Raw genomic sequence first — 17,531 nt, 5'->3', positions numbered from 1 at the left:
TTTAATTGAACAAAACAATTAATAAATAAATTAATTAAATTAAATCTTGATAAGGTGACAAATATTGAGATGTAATTTAATTCATATTGTCCAACCCTAAATATTACATCTACAAACTCATTCAGAAATATTAATACAGACTTCAAACAATGTGGCATTAGAAGCTGTGAAGCTGATTTGATAATTAGTCAGAAATAGATCAAGTGGAGAGGGACTTTGCATGCGTGTGATTGGCAGCCGCAGGGCTTCTGTTAAAGAGACAGTAGCGCCACCTGATGGATGAACTGGAAACACATCTGATCTCTTGCTGTCAGTAAACCAGAGCTGCTCATCTGTTCAGAAAAATAAGCTTGTCTCCGGAAATATAACAGACAAGATTTACTTCAAGGCTATCTGCTATTCTCTGGCAAAGCTACAAAATATAAAAATAGAACTAGATTTATACATTTAGCTGTTTCTAACATGCTGCTTTATTAATACTAGAGTTGCTAATGGGAACTATTTGGGAACGTTAAAAAAAATGTTGAAAGTTATTTTGCCAGAAAAATATACAGGAAAAAATTTATCTGAGACGTCTATGAACAAAATCTGCTCTGAAAATTGTAAAAACAATCATTATTTATTATAATATTATATAGTAAAATCATAATATTTTAAATTTTTGAAAGTTAATTCTTAATAATAATTTAGACAATATTTTATTAACTGGTCGCTTTTGTTTAAAACAGACACAAACACAACAACTGAGCAGCACAAGTCAAAAATCTCAAATTAATCTCAATACTTTCTAGAAGAAAAAAATTATATTATTTAATATGATTTAATATAGTATATATATATATATATATATATATATATGTGTGTGTGTGTGTGTGTGTACATATATTAAAGTTATAATATTTTTTACATTAAACTATCATTTATTAAATATTTATTTAATATAGAAAAATATAACAATTTTATTAAATATTACAGAGATCTCATTTGTATTTATTTATTATGACATTAGGCTAAAATACACTACTTTAGATGTAACTGGTCACTGCTGTTTATGAGAAAAAATGATCATATTTTATATTATTTAATGTAATATTAAATATTAAAATGATCATATTTGAATTTTTAAATATTATGTATTTTTTATTAAAAAATGTATAATGTAATTTATTTAATATATTGAAAGATTAATAAAATATATTTTATTATATATTAAAGAGGTCTCATTTGTGGTTTTTATTTTACAAAAACTAAGGCTAAAATGCACTACATGTAATTGGTCACTGTTGCTTTAGTTTTTTCATTGTGTTTAACCTCTTAGCTACTTAAAATACTGAGTTTAAAGACATTTTGCACAAATGTTATCATGTCACACTTGCTGTCATGTGAAGCTCATCGCTGGGAAAATGTGAAACACGCACTAAACACGAATAAATAAAAGCCGAAAGCACAAGGAAGCGATCCAAGATCTGAACACCTCTGTGTCAAAATAATGAAGCTTAAACTTTAACCAGCGGTTTTCCAGACAGATATTAAACATTGTCACTGATGGATCAATATCAAAGCGAAGCTGCCATTAGCATTCATGGATTCCAGGACTGACCTTGATCCGTGTCCAGGGAACCAAACGCTCGTTGGCTCGCTCTTCATTAAAACGCACCGGGCACGCAGGTCACCGAGTCCACGAACGCGTCCTTCGCCGGGACGACAGACAGGTGCTGTCTGGGTCAGGAGGTAAATCAGGCCAGACGCGAGGCCAGCAAATATACACGGCCTTTCATTCACATGCATAGTGTTTGTAACACAAGACACACAGCAGCTGTAGACGGTACAGAGACCCCTCACACACACACACACACACACACACGCAGCAGTAGACGGTACAGAGACCCCTCGCACACACACACACACGCAGCAGTAGACGGTACAGAGACCCCTCGCACACACACACACACGCAGCAGTAGACGGTACAGAGACCCCTCGCACACACACACACACGCAGCAGTAGACGGTACAGAGACCCCTCGCACACACACACACACGCAGCAGTAGACGGTACAGAGACCCCTCGCACACACACACACACGCAGCAGTAGACGGTACAGAGACCCCTCGCACACACACACACACGCAGCAGTAGACGGTACAGAGACCCCTCGCACACACACACACACGCAGCAGTAGACGGTACAGAGACCCCTCGCACACACACACACACGCAGCAGTAGACGGTACAGAGACCCCTCGCACACACACACACACGCAGCAGTAGACGGTACAGAGACCCCTCGCACACACACACACACGCAGCAGTAGACGGTACAGAGACCCCTCGCACACACACACACACACACACACACAGTGACCATTTTAACCCACATGAGTAGCACTCAGAGGTCAGAGGTCAACCATCAGTAAATCTGAGCTGATCCGAGATCACACACACATATATGATACATAGCAGAGAACGGATAAAATACATATATACTATATATTATCATATGTAGATTTCACTGTAATAAATGTAAGTAGGCCATATTTTAAATTGGTTCGTGAGATTTCTGTAATACTGTGACAATAATAATATCAATATGCACAAATGTGACATTTTTTATCAGTGAAAATCATATATTTATTTAACATTGACATTTTTTATGATCACTTTTTTTTCCCCAAAAATATTTTTCATATTTTAATTTAAGTGTGTGTGTGTCTGTGTGTGTGTGTGTGTGTGTGTGTAGAAAACCATACATATTTATTTAGTTGATATTTTTATTTTTCACATTATCATGTTAGAAATTTTAATTTAAATGTTCATACACACATTATATTATATTATATTATATTATTTTACATGCATTACCTGCCATATATCATATTTCTATAAGGGAAACATATCAAATTACTTTTAAAGGCAATATTTAATCATTTTTATTATATATATATATATATATATATATATGCTTTACAAATGTATTGTATGTACTATAAGAGAAACAAGTCAAATTACTTTTAAAGGCAACATTTCCTAATAATTTTTTTAAATATATTTGGTATCTATTTTACTTTTTTGCATGCATTATTTATTAACCAAACATAAAAAGCAACAAGCTACATTATGAATCACATCTATATCCATCCATCTATCTATGACTGTAAATATCTGCTTTAAATATGTATTATATTCACACATTTTACATGTGTTAGCTGCTATATATCCGGTTTCTTTGAGAAACAAGTCAAATGACTTTTAAAGGGAAGATTTCATAATATTACAGTAGCCAAACTGTTATGAAAATCAAATCTGTCGTGCGTCACTACAATCAGAGCCCAGAGCCAAAGCCATCCATCGTTCAGAGCAGAAATACACATTAACGGCATAAACGTGCAAATGAAGGGCCGAGCTGGCGAGATCTTATAATTCACACTAAACCCTGCCACCAAATCTTCAGAGCGGCAACAAAAACACTCGGTGGAGCCGAGACACGACGGTGAAGCTATATATATATATATATATATATATGCTTTACAAATGTATTGTATGTACTATAAGAGAAACAAGTCAAATTACTTTTAAAGGCAACATTTCCTAATAATTTTTTTAAATATATTTGGTATCTATTTTACTTTTTTGCATGCATTATTTATTAACCAAACATAAAAAGCAACAAGCTACATTATGAATCACATCTATATCCATCCATCTATCTATGACTGTAAATATCTGCTTTAAATATGTATTATATTCACACATTTTACATGTGTTAGCTGCTATATATCCGGTTTCTTTGAGAAACAAGTCAAATGACTTTTAAAGGGAAGATTTCATAATATTACAGTAGCCAAACTGTTATGAAAATCAAATCTGTCGTGCGTCACTACAATCAGAGCCCAGAGCCAAAGCCATCCATCGTTCAGAGCAGAAATACACATTAATGGCATAAACGTGCAAATGAAGGGCCGAGCTGGCGAGATCTTATAATTCACACTAAACCCTGCCACCAAATCTTCAGAGCGGCAACAAAAACACGACGGTGAAGCGGGTGAACGTACAGCAGGATGTCATCACCACGACTGAAGCATCACAGCAGAACGACTGAGTTTCAGTCGAAAAGTGTTGACCTTGTCATATATCACGCCAGCAAAGGGCTGACTGGACGCCATTCGAAACCGTCCACTTTACTGATTATACATTAAAGCCCTCGGATTAATGCATGTACGATTCATTTAATCCATCAATTAATGAAACAGACATAATTCCTAGTTTATTTTCATTCCCGGATCGAAAGCCCATAAATGTGACCCTACAATTTACAGTGCACGGTTCAGTATAAATAGATTCCATATGTGAAACGTATATCTGATGCCGAACAGCCCTGCTATGATGGAAATCTAAACTGCTGCGTTTAATCTAAATGTCTTTTCTCTCATACACAAGGAGTTATAACGGCTTCTGCAAATCTGCAGCCTTCAACGCTTCCAAATCGCCATCCTACAGTCATTTCAAGACACTGGAGGCCCTTAAAGTCCATTGATATCAGTGTTGGAGAAGCTGCTTATTTACACGAAATTCAAGTAATGACTCATCCTATCAAAAAAAGTTAGATGCATCGACTGAACGAAACTTACAAGAAAAGGTCATTTGAAAAAGTGCTGAATCCATTTACACATAATGCAACTAATCAATCATCCTATCAAAAAATATATTTGAATTTAAAAATATTGAGACAAGCATTTATCTACAAAAAAAAACAAAAACGTAAAATGCATGACTTTTTGAATTGGTTCATGACTGAACAAACTGATTAATATAGCAATGTGATAGCCTACTAGAAACGTTTAATTGATTTAATTGAATTCATTTTCACATAATGCAACTAATGAATCATCATATCGAAAATATATTTGAATCAGATGTGTTAGAAGCACCAATTAAACAAATGGATTCACTAAGCGATGTAGAAGCATAATAGAACTAATGAATCATCCCAATAAAAAAAATATACTTTAGCCAAAAAATACATACTGACAAAACACGATTTATCTACAAAAAAATTAAAATCCATGAATCGGTTCATTTACATGCACCATCTGAACAAACTGATTCACTAATCAATGCAGAAACTTACTTGAAAAGTGAATTCATTTACACATGAGAATACACCATATAAAATATATTTGATTTGAAAACAGTGACAAACAACAAGATTGAAAATGCATGACTCAAATGAATCTGTGAATCGTTTATTGAATCAGTTCATGACTGAATGAACCGACTCACAAAGCGATGTAGACGCTTACTAGAAAAGTTCAATTCATTTGAAAGTGCTGGATTCATAATACGACTAATGAATCATCCTATCAAAAATATATTTGAGTCGAAAACAGTGATAATTAACAAACAGTTACATACAAAAAAAAGTAAAATGCATGACTCAAATTAATCTGCAAATCATTTTTTGAATCGGTTCCTTTAGATGCACCATCTGAACGAAATCGATTCACTAAGCGATGCAGAAACTTAAATAAAAGTTCGATTCATATGAAAAAGTTCTGAATTCATTTACACATAACTAATGAATCATCCTATCAAAAATATATTTGATTCGAAAACAGTGACAAACAACAAGATTTATATACAAAAACAAAAATGTAAAATGCACGACTCGAATTAATATATGAATCCTTTTTTGGAATCGGTTCATTCATATGCACAGTCTGAACGAACCGATTCACTTAGCGACCTCACTTAGTGAATCTTACTAGAAAAGTTCAATTCATTTAAAAAAAGTGCTGAATTTACACATAATAGAACTAATGAATCACCCTATTAAAATATTTAAAAACAGTGAAAAACAACAAGATTTATCCACAAAAAATTAAATGTTTGACTCGGATTAATCTGTGAATCATTTCTTGCATCAGTTTGTTTACATGCACCATCTGAACGAACCGACTCACTAAGCGATGCAGACACTTGCTAGAAAATTTGAAAGTGCTAAAATTACTCATAATAGAACTAATAAATCACCCTATCAAAAAATATATATCTGAGTTGAACAACAACAAGATTTATCTACAAAAAAACAAGTTAAATGTATGAGTCAACTGAATCATTTATGAATCTACATGCACCATCTGAATGAATCAATTCACTAAACGATGTTGAAACTTTTTAGAAAAGTTCAATTAATCTGAAAAAGTGCTGAATTCATTTACTCATAATACAACAATGAATCACTCTATCAAAAATATCTTTGATTTGAAAACAGTGACTAACATTAAGATTTATCAACAAAAACAAAAATGTAAAATGCATGACTCGAATCAATCTGTGAATCATTTTTTGTACGGTTCATTTACATGTTTACATGCCCCGTCTGAACGAACCGATTCACTAAGTGATGCAGACTACAAGATTTATCTACAAAAAGTCAAATGCACGACTCAAATGAATCTGTGAATTGTTTTATGAATATACACCAACCGAACGAACTGATGTAGAAACTTAATAAAAAAGTTAAATCCATTTGAAAAAGTGCTGAATTTACACATAACACAACTAATAAATTACCCTATCAAAAATAAGTCAAAAACGTATTAACAATTAACCAGATAAATGGAACATGCATTAATTAATCTGTGAAACGTTTTTGAGTCACTCCATTAAGATATCATCTGAACAAACCGATTCACTAAGCGAAGTCGAATCTTACTCAAATGAGTCTGTGAATCATTTTTTGAATCTGCATGCATTGTCTGAACGAACTGATTCACTAGGCGATGTAGAAACTTACTAGAAATGTTCAACTCATTTGAAAAAGTGCTGAATTTACACAATGCAACTAATAAATCACCCTCTCAAAAATATATTTGAGTGTAAAACTTAGTGACAATAAACAAGAAAAATGGACCATGCATGAATTAATCTGTGAATCGTTTTTGAGTCACTCCATTAAGATATCATCTGAACAAACCGATTCACTAAGCGAAGTCGAATCTTACTAAAAATAGTTCAAAATTTGAGTCAAACAACAAGATTTATGCAAAAAAATATCAAATGCATGACTCAAATGAGTCTGTGAATCATTTTATGAATCTGCATGCATTGTCTGAACGAACCGATTCACTAAGCGATGTAGAAACTTACTAGAAAAGTTCAACTCATTTGAAAAAGAGCCGAGCTCAACTGTCCAAATCGAAGCCATTCTCTCACAAACACACCTCCGACGAAACCGGGCCGCAACGGTGGATTCTGGGCCGCGATCCATCCACATTCCCTCTGGCACTTAGCTTATGGAAGCAGCACAGAGAAAAGTCCTCGGTCAGAAGCCTATTGCAGAATAGCTCAGCTTTCATTTCAAAGCCCTGTCTTTAGTGGCTTTTTCCTGATTTAACTTTCTTCTGGCCCATTAAAAGTGTTCATAAAATTAGGTTAGCAAGTGTTTTTGCCATTAGCAGTTAGCTTATAAATAGAAATCTGAACTGCTGGATGGGTTTGAAGCTAACCGCTAATAATGTGGCGCTATGGGAGAAATCGACAGTCTCTAAATGATGGTGATTAAAATGATATAAAGCAGAGTGTAGCATGAAATTAGCCTCTCTATTTCAGCAGCGAGGGCATTAATGTGTTCTACATCGAGCCTCTGAGGTTACATGGCATTTTTAGCAGCTAGCAGACAGTACTCGTTTGTCATTCGCCGTTGCATTCATGTGCATGCATTTAGCAATAGCAATATAACACGTACATTCTTATCCCAAGATATAATGTATTTTAATTCATGCTATTGTTGAAAAACGTTATGTCATTCACACAGACACGACACAGCTAATGTTTTTTAGCATCTTGAGCCCTGAACCATGTGATTTTAAGCTGACGTGTCAAATTAAACGTATAGTTAAACTTTGAAAGACAAATCTCAAGATTGCATTTTGCTCAAAACGCACAAAATGAGCGTTCACTCGAGAAATGTAAGCTGATTTCACATACAAATCAAAAAGACTAATGCAGCAGATTCATAATTTCCTAAAACCAGAAGCTACGAGTCAAGTAGGGCTGTACGATTTGGGGATCGAAGCAGTTTTTAAATTCAAGTTACATTTTTAAAAAATGCAAAAAATAATAAAAATAATAATCTAGGTTTGTGGTGCTGGTATAGGGATGCGCAATTTGTGCGCAATTTCAAAATTGTGATTATAAATCAATATGGCTTAAAAGTAATAATAATAATATTTATTATTATTATTATTACTAAATAAAACTAGAATATTACTAAATAAAATATTTATATAATTTTTCATTAATTAAAAATATATATATTTTTTAAATATTTAATAATTATTAAATATTAATACTATTTAATAATTACTAGATAAAATAAGTAATAATAATCATGATTATTATAAATAATAATGATTGTAATAAATAATAATAATAATAATTAAATAAAATATAAAGTTACTAAATTAAAAACAAATAAGAAATATTACTATTGCAATATTTCACTGTACAATAAAATAATCACATATTTCAGAAAAAATATAATAATAATAATAATAATTTTATTTTGCATTATTTTGCAGCATTTACTGCAAACAAGCCAGATGCTGCAAACAATGGTGGACAATAAGCTGCTCGTGTGTAAATGAACACAGTGCCACATTTCACTCTGAAACACACACATTTATTAATTTAATTAAATGGCAGCCTTTGCGATTTGCTAAGCCATATCATGCTTTCGGGTTTACTGCGATTAATCGTACAGCCCTAGTGTCAAGTGATATATTTTACATTACATTTATGCATTTGCAAGACGCTTTTATTCAAAATGACTTACATCGCATTGCATTCAAGGTATGTTATCAATTCATGCAATGCTCCACTGTTTGAGCAACCAAATGCATGCTGGGAATCAAAAGGAATAAAATGGACTGTTGTTGAAATGAAAGCTTTTTTCCACCACTGGCACAGACACAAATGCCTATATTCTGTCTGAAATGGATGCAACCGCAATGGCGCTTTTTACTAAGCACTGCAGTCAGAGATGCATCACCAACACACCAATCAAAATATCCGTTACCATCCGCACCCGCTCAAATGCCAGCCAATAGGAAGTCTGCACGCCAGCTCCACAGGCTCGAGGAACGCCAACAGCAAGGTAATTTATTCTAATTAGGCCGTTTGCCATTCCCGAGTCTGTCCTAACTCAGCCAGCTGCTACCTGAGAATGCTGCTCTTCAATCGAAACCAGTGGCCGACTCTTGTCTTTCACCGCTGGGGAAACCATCAGGACGACGGGGAAGAGCTCGACTCACGTTCGGCTACAAAACAGCACGGCGGATGTTTAAAATGGCCAAGCATGACTCAACCGAAGGTGCTTAACTGTTGTCTTTGGCCACTCAGCTTGGTTCTTTTTCTAATAATGGTTAAAGTTTCATGCTTTAGAGCTGTAACAACATGGAACGAGGCAGCACCAATGAATATATTAAGACTTTGTTTTGGGCTAAAACGCCTAAAAACTTCATCATGTGTGTGTGAATCTGAATTTAACAGGTTGTATTCAAACACACAAATCACAGATTGAGTAAACAGAGATATTTTCTGGAGGGCTCCGTACCTGACTGTACCATCCTCAATTTGTAAAGCAAACACATTGGATTTTTTAGCAGAAGATATCAATGTTGGCGTTTGTCTTGAGTGATCGTTTCTTTGGTTTAATCGACGCCTCATACCAATTTTAGGCTGATTTCATTCATATTCATATGTAAAATGCACACACAACAAAATACACAATATCGACATACTGATAGCATCTAACATTTTGAGTTCTGAACGACTTTGGAGACATACATTCTCAATAAACCAATGGTTCAATACAAACCAGGACTCTCGTCGGGTAAATAATGGAAAAAAACTATTCAAGACCTATTTAATAGCAAATGCATTTATATGTATAATAAAAGTCATTTTTACTGTGTTATGTCTGAGTTCTAATAACTGTCGAAGCTCCACGAGTATGAAATATAAGCAAAATGCTGAAACCACAAATGTGTTTGGTTACTAAACCTGCTAGAATCGATGCAATTTTGGCAACAATGACATTGATGTGCGATTTTTTAAATAAAGCATTAACAAAAAAATATTTAACGAACATCATTTATTATTAAAAAAAACACTATGAAATCAACCAATGAAATCCATACAAACCTCAAAGGATTCATAAACATTTGCATGTCTCAGTATTATTTTAATATTAATCATAAACTCTTATAGAATTTACTAATATTTTGAATTAGCGTTTATTTAATATAGTTATATGCATGTAAATTTTATTAGCTTTTTAAAATACATTTTTAGTACTTTAACCTTTTAGTACTTCAAGTGCTTATTTCATTTCAGCTAAGGCGACATTTCGTTCATTTCATTTAATGTAAACGATTTCTAATAGCGTTAGTTAACAATAACAACACTGTTATGTCTCTAAAGTTGCTCATAGTGCATTGACATTTTACTTTTAAGTCTCTGTCCAAAAGTACCTTACTGTACGGATTACGAATACTACTGAGATCAGGCTGTAAATTATCTTTGTAGCGGGCATAAAGCACAGAGAAAGGACCTCTTCAAACTGTTAACAGCCCTCAATGATGTCTAAATCCCGGATGGGACACTTAGGGACGGAGTTCTGACCCAATTCACGACCAAACATTTATTTTCATTAGCTTTCCAGATGCGAACTAGCTTTCGCTCGCTGTATCTTTAAAGGACTTGAAGTTTTCTTGGCAGCTCAGGGAAGAACTGCAAGCTCAGCCAAAACAGACAATAAAGCAAAGGGGAGGAACATGCCAAAATGAAGGGGGCAACTAGTTCCAGGGGTTCATTTTTCCGTCATGATTCACGCTGGAAAAGAAAGCACTTCCCTGTCCTCAAATGAACTCTCGCCACGCTCTGGGGGAGGGGACAGACGCGCGAGCACAAGCAGAACTGGGTCAAAAGAAGCAAGAGAGGTTAACAAACCAAAGAAATCTTGCACGTACAGAAACTCAAGCTCAATGGAAGAGAATCTTTTCTCCTCAGCTCCCGTGCCTGTTCAGGGCGAGTGACTCTCGCGCTCTCGCAGTGGCCCCAACTTCTGTCCAACTGTCCTGAGGTTGTTCTACTGATTATATGCTTTGAAGAGGAATGTTTTTGACACAAGGGAGATGCCAGATCGCTCCCTGCACGCGCTGTTTTCTGTAAAGACTTGTGACGTTGTGAAAAGCACTGCATAAGAAGCGAACTTGATGCAAAAGCTTGCATTTTGCATTTAGTCACTGCAGTTGTAGTTTTGTGACTTTGGAGCATCGTTAAAATTAAACTGACTTTATGTCTTCTTTAAATTAAAGAAATGTTCTATTAAAATGTATCCCAAATTAAGCTTTAAAGCCACTTATGATTATTCAAAAATGACGATATGGCAAATTCTGATTATTACAAATAAGACTCTACCACCAATGCACCATCACTGAGTTTTCTACGGCCACGAGGACCAAAACCAGTTACCCAGAATGCTTTAGTGATGCACTAATAGGAGCTTTTACAGCAGCGATATGGCACCACATTCAAACCACAGTGACTAAGACGATATAGAGGAGTCAAGCGTGCTGCCAAACCCACCAAACCACAGTCAAAAACCACAAAACTATCACGTTTGCTTGAGTCGAGCAGAAGCTGTAGCGTCTGGCAGAGCACAAGAGATACTTAGATTCATCAAACTACATGAGAAAGCACATTGTGTGCACCATACTGTACAAGTTGCATAAATCATTATCATTTAAATGTTATATAGTGGTGCTACAACAAACGCATTACTTAAGTTTACAGTTATTAGAATATAGAATAACTGTAAAACAATGAAATGTGACCACTGCAATACTTTAAAAAAAAAAACTGTGTGGTATTTAATATGAAATGATATTTGACGCAATCAAATGTTTAGTAAAGTTTGGAATTTATTATAAATAAATGTGCATATTAAGCATTAAGTGTTCATTTTTCCTTGTGAAGAAAATTCAGTGAATCTTAAATAAAAGGACACTATTATTGTCATATTAAATAGCAAACTGTATAATATCTGCACAAAATGTGATCTTACGTTATTTTACAGAAAACAAGTTGCGTTTTTAGAAAATTAGACTTAACTGTTAATGTTACTGTTTATTTACACACGCACTGAGCAATGTAAAGTTACCTGCTGACGAGCATTTAAAGATTCGGCTCTCCTATAAAACAATGAAATGTGACCACTGCAATACTTTAAAAAAAAAAACTGTGTGGTATTTAATATGAAATGATATTTGACGCAATCAAATGTTTAGTAAAGTTTGGAATTTATTATAAATAAATGTGCATATTAAGCATTAAGTGTTCATTTTTCCTTGTGAAGAAAATTCAGTGAATCTTAAATAAAAGGACACTATTATTGTCATATTAAATAGCAAACTGTATAATATCTGCACAAAATGTGATCTTACGTTATTTTACAGAAAACAAGTTGCGTTTTTAGAAAATTAGACTTAACTGTTAATGTTACTGTTTATTTACACACGCACTGAGCAATGTAAAGTTACCTGCATTTAAAGATTCGGCTCTCCTACAGTACACTGACTGCATTACCAAATTACTATTTACAATATGCACTGTTATTGTTATTACAATTGATTATATTCACAATTCATATGCATCACATGCACAGTGTAAAATGTAAACAGGCCTATGATAAATATAGGATTGTCAATATAGCCACAAAAAAGCAATCTGTCAGTAGTGTATTGGTATAAAACTTGCAGTTTGAGAAGTTTGCTTAATTAAAAATCACTGACTGCATTACAGATTTACTTTAGGCTTTTATAATATTTACATTAAAAAAAGCGTATTTTCTATTGAAACTGATTAATACACTTAATATGTTAAAATAGGTTTCCAATCTAAAGCCGTAATGCTGCTGGTGTGTATTTTCATATCCTATAAGACTGTTTAAAAGTATCATAATATGGGGAAAAATCCTAATGGGATCAAATAAGATACAATTTGGAGATACAAAAGTTTTTTAAATCATTAAAAATGTGTTGCACACTGGCATTTTATCCTATGAGAATCATTAATGATGCACACATTAGGATTGGTTCTAAATTATAGGAATCCTACAGCATTTTTAATGCAGTATTAAACTATAACAGGTACACTCACCGAAAAAATACACCAGGAGATCATTTCGGTAGTTCTGTTCAGTGTTTGAGACTTTGAGATCCAGTTCCTTCAGCGCTCCAGTGAACTTCAGGACGTCCTGATGAAGGATTCCTGAGCTGTGGGACAAAGAGAGAGCCGAATCTCAAGGTAAACTCCGTGAACTCATGTTGTGAGTCTTCGCGCGTCCTGCCGCTTCTGTGATTACGCGCGGTTACGCACTAGACGCCCTGCTTTCCACCATTAGCTTTACGCGTGTAAAGAGGGCAAGCAACTCGAGAAGTGTCAAAATCACCGCCTGGAATTTCGGGATGTAAATTAAGTTTGTATGTGGAACGATATAAGAGCGATTTGGAACGCGGCACGTCTGGATGTGGAGTTCGCGTCTGTTTGATCCATCAACGCCCATTTCCACGTGCGAGGGAAAATCACCGTGCAAAACATGTTTAAGCCTTATTTCGCTAAGCATGTATATAAATTGAGAGGAGTTTTGTATTTTGCAGCAGGGAGTGAGTATAAATAACTTTAGAGAAGCTTCAAGCTGATAGATCATTTCAAACTCACCTTCATCTCTCCGACTAAATCCTCTTATCGAGAATATTTACCGCGCTGAATATTGGGTAAAGCTTCAAAAATACGCTTGCAATGATGCTTATATTCATAATTCATATATTTGTATAAGCTGTATATATACAAAATACTGTAAAAACTAGGCCTATATATAATGTGTGTGTGTCTATCTATCTATCTATCTATCGAGACCGCGTTTCAGCCAACATTATATTGAAGTAGAAATTAACATTTAAGAGTTGAACTTTATTCAAAACTGACATGCATTACAGATTTATTTTATTTATGTTTTGTATGAATTTATGAATGATTCTGAAGCTGTAGATGTGTATGTATAATGTATTAAAAATATTGCTTTAATGTATTACAGTAAATTATAAATATGAATAAATATAAATTAGAAATGTGTGTGTGTGTGTGCAGTAGATATCTATACATCTATGTATATTTTTCTGTCTGTATCTCTCTCTCTCTCTATAATGTATACACACTCACACACACACATTTGGAAATGTTAATGAACATGCAATGCATTTTTTGCAATACAAACCTAATGCAACAATGTTTATTTGCAAGTATTTCTATATGTTGATATATACAAATACGGTAAAAAAAATTATAAACCGGTTATCATTATTATTTCACATTGGCATAAAGTAATCAGGTTAAAAATTAAGTAATTTTTTTTAGTTCAATAAAACTGTTTTATGTGTGTGTGTGTAAAACATGTAGAAATTTTAATACATATAAAGTAATAGAAAAACCTCAAAATAAAGTAAAAAAGCGTCCTTCATCCTGGAGTTGAGATTTTATTTGGTTCCAGTATTAAGAACTCCGACTCAGACTCTGACTTCTTTTTCATGCATGTATTTATTCATTCCATCTGGATGTTAATGATCATTTCAGTATCATGTTGACCGGACAGCACAGCTGTGTTTCCAGCGGATCACAGACAGACAGGTGATGTGTCCTGTCTCTCTGACAGCTCTGGCTCTTTGGCTGCTTACCAAGTAATGTGATCAATCAGAGGTACTTCAGAAATCCTGCAATCACAGGTGTGTCACTCATAAACAAACATGCTGTCCCAGCTTGAGTTCATGGAGGGCGTCTGTCCCGCTGTGAACTCTCACGTGCCCCTGGAAGCTTTTACCTGCTCGTGCATGGCTCTTGTGTCTGGAGACAAAGAGGGAGGATCAGCCCTGATGACCCAGAAAGATGCTCACGGATGGGCCTAATCAGATTAGCCCAGTGTGACGAACGGGAGATGATGACGTAATGGCTCTGCTGGCCCGGTCATGTGACCGGATAACACTGTCAGAGGTTAATGCTTAAATTGTGTTTGTGCTCTGATCTGGGATCAGATGACTACTGAAGTGTTACTTAACCAGAAACTTCATTAGAGAACCAGGCTAAATTATATGCTATAAAATTATTTTTTTTCACTAAATTCTGATTGGATGAGCCACGTTAGAAGCCATTTGTAAAATGCAGAATATTAATCATAGCATTTATTTAGTTATACAATATACAGCGCTAGATCTCCTCTTATTGGTGGCACAAAAATGCCACTAATTTAGCCATTTTATAAGGTGTGCACAGCAATTTTGCATCATTCTCTTTGGCTGCATGAAAATAAAAAGTATTTAAAAAATACATATTTTTACATTATTGTATACTTATTTTATAATATAAATATATATTTTTGTAATGTTTACGAAAGTTTAAATAAATATAATTACATATTTAAAAACAATACAACACTTACATTTATATACATGTAATTTTCACATTTTTTAAAATAAATATACATTTATATTTATTCTCCTTGTCTCCATTGTTTCTTCTCTAAACGTTGGGCTGTCAAGTTTCTCCTTTTATCACGCGACCGGTCATCCCAGTATAGATGCAACATCTGTATTTCATTGCCGCTGGAGTAACGATAAACACACTCTCACAGCTGATCCAAAACACACATCGCATGGATGGAGCTGAGTGCTGGATATATTACTGTTAAAACACCTTTGAATTGATTTCTTCAGGCCCTGGTTCCCCAGAGAGGCCTGCGGGATTACGGGAGGATTTTCCAGGCTGCCTTCTCCTACGCAATCAGATTAGATGTGCAGGCTTGCAGAGACTCGGCAAATGAAACTTCTCTACATCTGTCCGAAGTCACATAGGGTTAAGTTGTGTTGGATGAACAGAAGAATCCTCTTTTCCATCCTGATTGGTCAGTATAGGCCATGTGACACTACATCTTCTGAAGGCATAAGATATGCTTTGTTTGAGGAAGAGATCCAAATTTGAGTCATTATTTACTGACATTTTCCACTGCAGCTGTCCAATCGCATTCACACAGTTTTCAATTCAAATATGACGTGCTACATTACGGTCGCAACTTACAGGGGACATGGTGATGACTGGAAAAATATATATTTCAGTGCTTTTGCATTTGCTGGCAAAACCTTTGCACTCCCTCAAGAAATGTTACGTTCACTCGCAAAACGTTGGATTCCCTCAAGAAACTTTGTATTTGCTAGCAAAACTTTTGAATTCCCTTTTCTATGTATATTCTATATTCTCAAGAAAAAAAATCATATTCCTGAGAAACATTGCGTTAGCTAGAACAACTTTTACATTTTGAAAAATGTATTTGCTTGCAAAATTGTGTTCCCTCAAGAAACTGCATTTGCTTGCAAACTATTTACGTTCCCCCAATAAACATTGCGTTGGCTCTCAAAACTTTTGCATTCCCCTGAGAAACATTGCAGTCGCTCAAATGTTCGCGCAAAGTGTTTTTGTGTTCCCCCGGGAAACATTGCAGTCGCTCAAATGTTCGCGCAAACTGTTTTTGCGTTCCCCCGGGAAACACTGCAGTCGCTCAAATGTTCGCGCAAACTGTTTTTGCGTTCCCCTGAGAAACATTGCAGTCGCTCAAATGTTCGCACAAACTGTTTTTGCGTTCCCCTGAGAAACATTGCAGTCGCTCAAATGTTCGCGCAAAGTGTTTTTGCGTTCCCCTGAGAAACATTGCTGTCGCTCAAATGTTCGCGCAAAGTGTTTTTGTGTTCCCCCGGGAAACTTAGCATTTGCTTGCAAAATCTTTGCATCCCCAAAGAAATGTTGCGTTTGCTCGCGAAACTTTTAGAAACATTGAGAAACGTCTCAGGTTACTTATGTAACCATGGTTCTCTGAGTAGGGAACGAGACACTGCGTCCTCTAGGGGTCGCTATGGGGAACGCCTCGTCATAGCATACATTGAAAAAACACCAACTTGTTGGCCGGCGACAGCCATGATGTCACTACCGGTGCGACTATAGTATAAATAGGCGCTGGGAGCACACATCATTCACTTCTTCGTCTGAAGCTTGCGTTCCTTTTCATGGGAACTTCGAACTGCGTCCTCTAGGGGTCGCTATGGGGAACGGTATACCCACGCCGCCATGCTGAGGGGAGTGCATGCCAGAACCATGGCGAGCACTAAGTACCAACTCTACCATATTGCTATGGGAGTTGCCCCTGGGACGTTAGACAGCTGTCAGTGACGTTATTCCCTACGGCCAAAGGCCTAAGCTACATACCCCAAAATACTTACCTGTTAGGGCCAGACTCCTGGGCCCGGGGTAGAGCTCAAGGCTTGGAATCAGGAATAGATTCCTTTAAGGGAATACGACCAAGAGCCTAGAATCATACTAGTCTTGGCCTGTCACACAGGGGCTACCGCACGTTTCTCTTTGTATGTG

The sequence above is a fragment of the Sinocyclocheilus grahami genome, unplaced genomic scaffold (assembly GCF_001515645.1).
Source record: "Sinocyclocheilus grahami isolate Dianchi unplaced genomic scaffold, SAMN03320097.WGS_v1.1 scaffold651.1, whole genome shotgun sequence".
Lineage (NCBI taxonomy): Eukaryota > Metazoa > Chordata > Actinopteri > Cypriniformes > Cyprinidae > Sinocyclocheilus > Sinocyclocheilus grahami.
This window is presented reverse-complemented; position numbering follows the sequence as displayed.